General features: G+C 44.2%; 2 pseudogenes; both read left to right on the forward strand.

Moving 5' to 3' along the window:
- LOC119579611 overlaps positions 1–1,107 on the forward strand; it is a 60,770-nt pseudogene extending 59,663 nt beyond the window's left edge.
- Positions 1,108–7,524: 6,417 nt separating this feature from the next.
- The window catches only part of LOC119579612, a 15,426-nt pseudogene continuing 13,338 nt past the window's right edge, over positions 7,525–9,612 (forward strand).

The raw sequence follows: 9,612 nt of genomic DNA on the forward strand, positions 1-9,612 counted from the left end.
ATCAGTGGAACAAAGACACTGCTGAGTTCAATGAAGGCATGTAAGCTGTTTGCTGGGTTTCCCAGGCTGCTGGCAGAAGGGACTGCTCCTGGAGTGGTTCAATATCATCATGGGTGCTGGTTCCCGTCCTCAGGCTCCTTCCCATTCTTTTACCTACTCTGGACCCACCTCTGCTGTGCATACTTATGGTGTTCCCCAGCCTGTACAACCCACCCATGAAGTTCAGAGAGCAACAGCTGAATTCATGGCTGCATGGAATGCTGCTGCCCAGAAGGCTACACAGATTCAGTCATCTCTCCTGAAATCTGGTCAAACTCATACACCGGTTGATGCAACAGATGCTGTCAAGAAGGCAACACAAGAATTCATGGCAGCATACAATGCAGCTGCTAGAAGGGGCACCTGTTGTTAAAACAGGCAGTGTCAACCATTCCACAACAAGTCCAACAAACTGAGGAGGTTAAGAGAGCTACAGCAGAATTCATGACTGCATGGCATGATGCTGCTCAACGAGCATCAGCCATTAAGCTGACAGTATCAGGACCACAGCCAGTGCAACCAACTGATGAGGTGCAGAGAGCTACAGCTGAATTCATGGCTGCTTGGAATCGCGCTGCTGCCCGAGTTCCAAAAATTGAGACAACCATGTACACGTTGTCAGGCTCAAGTGCTCTGGATACCTGTGCTGCTTGTGCAGCCCATCACCTGTTTCTGATACCCCTGAGGTCAGAGCTGCCAAAGAACAGTTCATGGCCACATTCAGAGCTGCCGAAGAGGCTGCTCGCCGCGCATCTGTGTCCCGTGGCGTACTGCCTGTTCCGCCAGTGTTGGCTGTACATGCCCCATCCCATGCAATAACATACAGCACAGGTGCCTCTACCCACGGTTACATTCTTTCTGACCGTCTCTTCGCTCCTTTCCATGGACTTCCTCTTCATGTGAAGGACTGCTAAGAAGATTATGAAAAAAACAAAAAAACTCCTGTATGACTGATCTAGCTATCATCATTTATAGATTCTTGTTACTTTTCCACGACAAATGCGATTGTAAATAAAAACGAAATGAATCAGAATGTCATAGTATTAAACTATTTCATACGAAATATTATTAGTGTATATTGTTCCTTTTTTATGTATCTGGTAATCGTAAGTGATGATGTTCTACAAAAGTGAAAGGATGACATGAAATTGCACTGCATCCCAATGCTAGTTCAAGATGTTAAAATCACATTAACAAAATACATTTTTTATAGTGATTATGGTAAAGCTGCTTATTACTTTGGAATATAGAAGTCTCTTCATCTTCACTCAGAACTAATGCTTTATGCACCACATACTTGTTTGTGCTTCTCAGCTGCAACGTGACAGATTATCCAGTTTTGAGCAATGTTTTGAAAGACTAATGGGTCACTGGTTCTACCACTAGCCTTTGCAACTGATGTACCAAATCATCCTATTGATTGACTGTATATGTTCCATATGGACAAGCAATTAAAATATTTCAAATATGTGAAATGTCAAAACCTATTTCAGGTAACTGGATACAAAACACTGATATAAGTAAAATATGCCGCCAGTTCTTAGTTATCAATGGTTTAATGCATTGATTGTCATTTTATAATTAAATACTATCTATAACACTAATACATAACTGTAAAGTAAAGAATATCATAACTACATATACCGTAAATCAGTGAAGGATTATACCAATGTTTATGAGTGAAATTCTGCCTGCAAGTATGACGCCTCACTACAGTGAGATGAACTCTAAAAAAAATTACGAACATAAATAAAAACATGGACGAGATTCTTCTTGGCTCGTGCCAGATAATGCGTAACTTGAGTGACAAAGTCAAGTAAAGTCCTCTTCTGTAATGAGGTCGTACCCAGGATTACCTTTCCATACATTACTGTTCTATTTGCCACACTGGAAAAAGTTAAGACAAAGTAGGTGTCACTGGTAGCCAAATTAGGTCTTGAACCAGTGATACTACTTGTCAAATATTAAAATTCCTACTAAATTTTACCTCTATTCTCACAAAGAATTACACAGATCATATATATTTTGCTTCAAACAAAACACAGAAGACTGAAATGGCCATAAATACTTAAATATTGTTTCTTCCTTTTATTTTGTAATAAAAATTGGGGCCATAAATAATTAGGATCTACAATAACGACAGGTACCAACAGGTACTTCATTATATATGTACTGATTTCTGTCAATATCACCTTAACACCATTTTTAAAATGAAAACTATATATATATATATATATATATATAAAATGTGTGTGTGTGTGTGTGTGTGTTGTGTGTTTTGTGTGTGTGTGTAAATGAGACATATGCTCACATCTCCGAGCCTTAAATGATACAATAAAAATTGGTGTACATTTGAAACATTTACGTTGCCACACTGTGTGACAAATTGGTTGCAATGGGCCCCCAAATACCGCTGGGTCCGGTATAGATATATATACACACAAATGTATATACATATATAGATATGTGTAAATATACGAATATGTATATATGTACACAGATATGCTTGTATACTTATATAAAATATATATGCATGTGTACGCGTTTATATATATACAGTATATGTATGTTTACACATAAGCACACGCACACAAATATATTATATTACATTCATATGCACAAATATGGATTCAGAGTATTGTACATATACACAATTACATCTACTTTTACGTGTCGATAGACATATGTTATATGCATATAACATTATTTCTATATATATACATACATATACCTATATATAGGTCTATATACATATACATATCAACATATATATACATATATATATCATGTATATATATGTATAAATCTTATATATGCACATATCCATGTATTATATATGTGAATTATATATACATATATATATTAAACACACATATGTATACATATTGCTACGCCAGTGGGTCTTGTCTCTGTGCGAAACATGTGTTTACATGAAGAGACCTGGGCAAAGATGACGCAGCGGGCTGTGAGCGGAGGAGCGAGGAACAAGCCGAGAGACGCGGTTGGGTGCGCTCCTGTGAAGACTCGTGTGTGCTCTTGTGACCTGATATAACTTGTGTTGCCTGTTATAGCTGTATTGTGCTGTGTGACATGCTGGTTTCCCCCCTGTATTGTGCCTATAGAAAAGTGTACGGATAAATAACTTGTGTAAATAAAGGAACGACTGTCATTTTGTGTTTACTTCGTGCCCTGCCTCGCCACTTGGCGTTTCCCCTGTGGTGTTTTGGGACGCTGTGGTGTTCGGTGCCTCTTGGAGCTGTTCAGTGTTCACGACCCTGTGGATAAACACGCCGTCTGCCTAGCCTGCCTTGTGTTGGTGGCAGAGAGACAAGGCGGGTCGGCGTAACAAATGGTGTCAGGAGTGGGATTTGTGTTGATCAGTGAGACGCGCCGTATTATCATGTGGTCCAAAGATGGCGGCAGCCATGAGGGAGAAGAGGCTATGACTGAGGCAGGCACGAGTGAGGTGAAGCCGAGCCAGATGGACCTGATCACTGCCATGCTGGCCGGATGAGGGAGGAAAATGGCACAAAGGGCAGAAGAGCAGGCACAGAGGGCACACGAGCAGGCGCACCATCTCGTCGAGATGCAGGCAGGAAGGCAGAGGAACAGTTCTGCCGACTTGCTGAGGTGGCTACAGAGCAATCTTGCATCTGTGAAGATGGAAACTCAGCAGTACACCGACAAGGCCTGCAAACAGCATAAAGAGTGAACTGAGGAGGAGGTGCAGACTCTGAAGGGCGAGGTCAGGACCTGAGGGAGGAAGTGAAGGCGGAAAGGCGGCGTCATGAGGTAGGAAACGTTGCAAGCAGAGAAGGCAGATGAGGTTCTGGCAACAGATGCCAGAGTGTCAGGTTTACTGTGGTCTGCCTGGGGTCCGTGGCAGGAAACCCCCGGGCCTCGCAACGTCGTGTCGGAGCCAGTGGTCGCTGCAGAAGGCTGGGGACCCATCGGAACCGCTCCTTGGATATAGGTGGCGGCAAACTCGGACCCGGTCAAACCCGCCTCGTGCCTCCCTCACCCCTTCCTCCCCCCGGGCATGTTAGTTCACGGCACGCGTTCTCCAACCCGCAGCCCCTCGGCCTCCAGACATTCTGTGAAGCGTAAGCTAGCTGAGTATGACGGGAAGGTGGCCTGGGAGGCATATGTCGCCCAATTTGAAATGCTGGCATCTGCCCAGGGCTGGAGCCAGGAAGAGAAGGCCTGCAGCTGGTAACAGCGCTAAGGGGCCCCGCGGTGGAAGTGTTGGGGCATCTGCCGGCATCCCAACATGCCTCTTACACCAGCGTGGCGGAGGCTTTGAAACGCCGTTTCGGGCACCACCACCAGGCCGAGGTATATCGGGCCCACTTGAAGAAGCGGACTCGTGAGGGTGGCGAGACACTGTCCCAGCTGGTGCAGGATGTGGAGGCGCTGGTAAGGAGGTTGTACCTGTGGCTACGGAAGAGATGATCGTGGTCCGGCCCGTGATTCTTTGTTGACGCTTTACAGGACCAGCAGCTGCAAATCTACGTCAAGCAGGCACACCCTGAGGACCTGCAGGTGGCGCTGGCGAGGGCCTGGAGTTCGAGGCCTTCCTGAAGGCAACGAGTGGCCTAGGGCCAGCTGCTCAGCCCCGCTGTGACCTCCGGGGCCGGAAGGCTAAAGTGGAGAAAATAGCATTGAGGAAGGTGAGCCCGAGAACTTTCCAAGGCTTGTGTTGGGGCTGCGGAGAGGTAGGGCACAGACGTAGTCAGTGTCAAGGGAGTGGAGAACACGTCCTCTCAACCGGACGGATTCTGATGCCTTCCAGCAGTGCTGCAAGGACTGTGGCAGGTATGGTCACCATCCGAGCGCATGTCTAGGCTAAGGAAGTGGTACAGGCGGAAAAGGCTGGAGAAGGGGGCCGAAACCCAGCCGTCCTCGGTTCCGGGCCCCGACTTGGGTAAGCTGCCGTTCGAACCAGCACGATGCAGGTGGAGGGCTCAATAGATGGGAAGCCATGCTGCCTGACAGTGGACACTGGGGCTGAGAAGACCCAAGTGCGGCCTGATATGTTGGCCACTATGCGACTTCCAGATGCACCACAGAGATTGTGTGTTCTCACGGGGCATTGTGTGCAGCTCAAGGGGCCAGTGGAGGCTCGTATTGGTGTGGACAGCATGGTGCAGCGGCTGCCGGTGTATGTGGCCAATCTGGACGAGCACTGTTTGGGGACGAGCACTGTTTGCTGGGCCTTGACTACCTTGGACGGAAGCTGGTGAGGGTGCACGGTGAAGATGTGCCCTGCTTCCAGAGGTTGGCTGTGCAGAGGTAGTTTCGGCTGAGCGACTGCACTTGCCCCCAGGACAGAGTCTAGAATCCGGTGTCGACTGTCAAGAATGATGCGTGAAGTAGAGGGCCTCATGGAGCCCATTCAAAACCTGCAGCTGGCTGATGGCGTAGCGGTTGGGCGGAGCCTTGTTGGACCAGGGGAGGGGTTAGTTACAGTGTTGGTAGCTAACTTCTCCGATAAGGCCCAGAAGGTGCCAGCTGGTGCAAAGCTGGGCACTTGTGAGGAAGTGGAGCATCCAGAAGAGTCGTCGGGGAGCAAGGAGTTGGTTGGTGTGGGGCCGTTGCCGACTTCCTCGAGGACTTGGCGCATCGGCTGTGGCGTTACCATGGGCCGGGAAGTTATCCTGGGGCCATGGTGAAAAAGAAGATGCCGTTAGCCCAGTATCGGCGATGAGGACGTGGCAGACGCTGACCGAGATGAGGACGAGCATTTGGACGGTGAGGGCGATGCAACAGACGTCAATGGTGACCATGAGCCAGGTCTTGGGGCAGAAGATACCCCTCTGGGTGCCACTGCCAATCTACCGCCGCCCACACCTCCTCCAGAGCGACCCCAGTGAGAGCGAAGAAAGCCGCGCTGGATGAAAGATTTTTGTGTTTCTGAGGACTAATTTTACTTAAATTTTCTGTAGTTTGTTTCAGGTTTAAATATGTCAGAGCAGACGGGTCGTCTGCTGATAGGGGGGGGATAGTGCTACGCAGTGGGTCTTTATCTCTGTGCGAAACATGTGTTACATGAAGGGACCTGGGCAAAGATGACGCAGCGGGCTGTGAGCGGAGGAGCCGAGGAACAAGCCGAGAGACGCGGTTAGGTGCTGCTCCTTTGAAGACCTCGTGTGTGCCCTTGTGACCTGATATAACTTTGTGTTGCCCTGTTATAAGCTGTATTGTGCTGTGGACATGCTGGTTTCCCCCCTGTATTGCCTATAGAAAAGTGTACGGATAAATAACTTGTGTAAATAAAGGAACGACGTCATTTTGTGTTTACTTCGTGCCTGCCTCGCCACTTGGCGTTTCCTCTCCTGGTGTTCTGGGACGCTGTGGTGTTCGGTGCCTCTTGGAGCTGTTCAGTGTTCACGACCCTGTGGATAACACGCCGTCTGCCTAGCCTGCCTTGTGTTGGTGGCAGAGAGACGAGGCGGGTCGGCGTAACAATATTTACATGTATAAACACACACACACACCAACGCATTTCATACATTATATATACATATAAAGAGATTTGTATATAATATATATATATACATATTATGTATATATAAGGTAGATATATATATACCTCCATGAACAATATATATATACCTATATAAACATATATTATGTGGGGTGTGTGTGTGTGTGTGCGTGTGTGTGATATATACATAGATATAAATATATATATACATATACATATATATATACATGTATATATTACTATATATATACATATATATTATATATTTGCATATATATACAATATATGTATACGCACATATGATATATATATATAACTTATATGCACAGATGATGTATATATAAAAATAAAATACAAATAGTTATATAAACATTTATATTATATATACTATAAATATCATGTATATAGATATATTTTACACACACACACACACACATATATATACACATAATATATATAAATATATATATATATATATATATATATATATATCATATATATATATAATATGATGGACATCTGCGTACACACACACACATACACACATATAAATATATATAGACACACAAACACACATATGTATAATAGTATTTATATCTATATATATCACATAGATACTATATACATATACTATAAATACATAAAGTATAGATTATATATACATATAACATATATACAATATATATACATATATATTTATAACATATTCATATATTGTATATATGCCTATTTATATACATATGACATATATCTATATATATATAAATACAATATGAGTGTATACACACACAAGTTTGTAGCATTCTTAAGTGGTTGACGTAGTGGTCAAATGACATTAGCGTAGGAGCATCGTCGTTGGGCGTGGTATGGGAGGAGCGAGGGGGGGTCTGGCGAAGAGAACGGGCAGGCATTGCCGCTGGGCACACGGACGAGGGGAGGGGCACCGCGGTATAAAAGCAGCGACTCCCGATGGCAGCAGCAATGACCGGCACAGCACACGCAAGCAGCTAGACATGAAGTGTCTGGTGAGGCTCTCGACAGTGGCATCCGCTCACTGAAAATGATTTCTTTTAAATCTTTCATTTATGGAAAAAAAAGTAGTTCTATGCAGTGAACGTGAAAGTGCAGGTTCGTGTGATAACAGAAAATAATTTTAAGACTTACTTCTATACTTTAGATATGTAAATGAATAAATATATGTGTGTATATGTATATATATATAATATATACATATATGTGTGCGAAACATTTCACATGTTTTGATATGCATGTAACACAGACACGTATATACATTTGTATAATACGTTTATGTATATACATATTATATATACTTATGTGTATATATACTGTATAGGTACATATACATATATATGAATATAAATATATATATGTACATTTACATATGCACATAAAGATGTACATATAAAGTATATATATATATATATATTCATCTACAGTATATTTGTGTGGATATCTGCCTGCGTGCTCACACACATGTATTAGTATTGTATCTGTAATGCAAACACATATAGACGCATACAAATACATATATTCATGTATATACACATCATTATGCACACGCATGCTATGCATGTGTGAGCCTTATTTTTTCTCATTGATATGTGTATATTAGAAACATAAATAATGATATCACTCACATATATTTGTGCTATATATAGTTGTATATCTATACACATGTATATGTAAAGGATGTATATATAAAAGCAACATACCCAGGCATGTATCTATAACAGCATAGGCACTTATTACCGTATTTTCTCACATATCTTTTGTTTCATTTCAGGTGGTAGCAGCGCTGGCGGTAGTAGCCGTGGGCTCACCAGTACCAGACAATTGTGTCGTGCCATGTGGAACTGTCGGCCAGACTTATGCGGCCTTTCCACTCCAGTACCAGGCAAACCTATGCAGTTGGTGCTGGCTCAGTGCACCAACTCTGAAGTCCAACAAGCTACTGCAGCTTCATGGCTGCCTGGAATGCTGCTGCCGCTCGAGCAAATACCATTACATCGACTCTATTGACACCATCAGGATATGTTCAAAATCCTGCACAAGTCCACACAGCCTGTGCACAGTTCTTGGCAGCATGGAATCAAGCTGCTACACGTGCAGCAACTGTCCAGCATGCAGTCTACTCTCTTCCACAACCAGTTCAGCAAACTGAAGAAGTTAAGAAAGCTACTGAGGAGTTCATGGCTGCATGGAGGGCTGCTGCTCAGCGAGTTTCAACTATTCAGCAAGCAATCACTGTTTCTGCTGATCCTTATTCCTCTGCACCTAAGCCGGTAGAAGCTACTGAAGAGGTGAAAAGGGCTACAGCTGAATTCATGGAAGCTTGGAATAAGGCTGCAGCAAGAGTGCCATCTATTCAAACCACTATGTACCAGCTCTCAGGAAAACAACTCCTGCTGCTGCTCCTCTCAACCAGCTGGATCTACACCCCAGTTTAGTTCATCAGTTGAACAAGCTACTGCTGAGTTCATGAAGGCATGGAATGCTGCTGCTGCTGCTGCTGCAGCTGCTCCTGATGTCAATATCATCATGGGTGCTAGCTCACGTCCCCAAAGCCCTGCTCAGTCTGTTGGTACCTATTCTGCTCCTTCTTACACTCCAGCTGCTCCTTCTGTACCTTCACAGTGGAGCTCCTCAGCCAGTTCAACCTACTGCTGAAGTTCAGAGAGCTACTGCAGAATTCATGGCTGCATGGAATAAGGCTGCTGCACGAGCAACCAAGATTCAGTCAGTCTTAGTAAAGTCTGGAACTCCTGGTCATTACACCATTCAAGTTCCTCAACAGGTTCAGGCTACCAGGGAAGTACAAAAGGCTACAGCTGAATTCATGGCTGCATGGAATGAAGCTGCACGTCGAGCAACTACTGTTCAGCATGCTATGTATTCTGTACCTCAGCCAGTCCAGCCAACTGAAGAAGTTCGACGATCTACTGCTGAATTCATGGCTGCTTGGGAATCTGCTGCACAGAGAGCATCTGCTATCAGACAAGCAGTGAGTGTGACTGCTGATCCTTACTCTGCTGTACCAAAACAGGTAGAGGCTACTGAGGAAGTTA

This window comes from Penaeus monodon, chromosome 12, assembly GCF_015228065.2.
Source record: "Penaeus monodon isolate SGIC_2016 chromosome 12, NSTDA_Pmon_1, whole genome shotgun sequence".
In the NCBI taxonomy this organism is placed as follows: Eukaryota; Metazoa; Arthropoda; class Malacostraca; order Decapoda; family Penaeidae; genus Penaeus; species Penaeus monodon.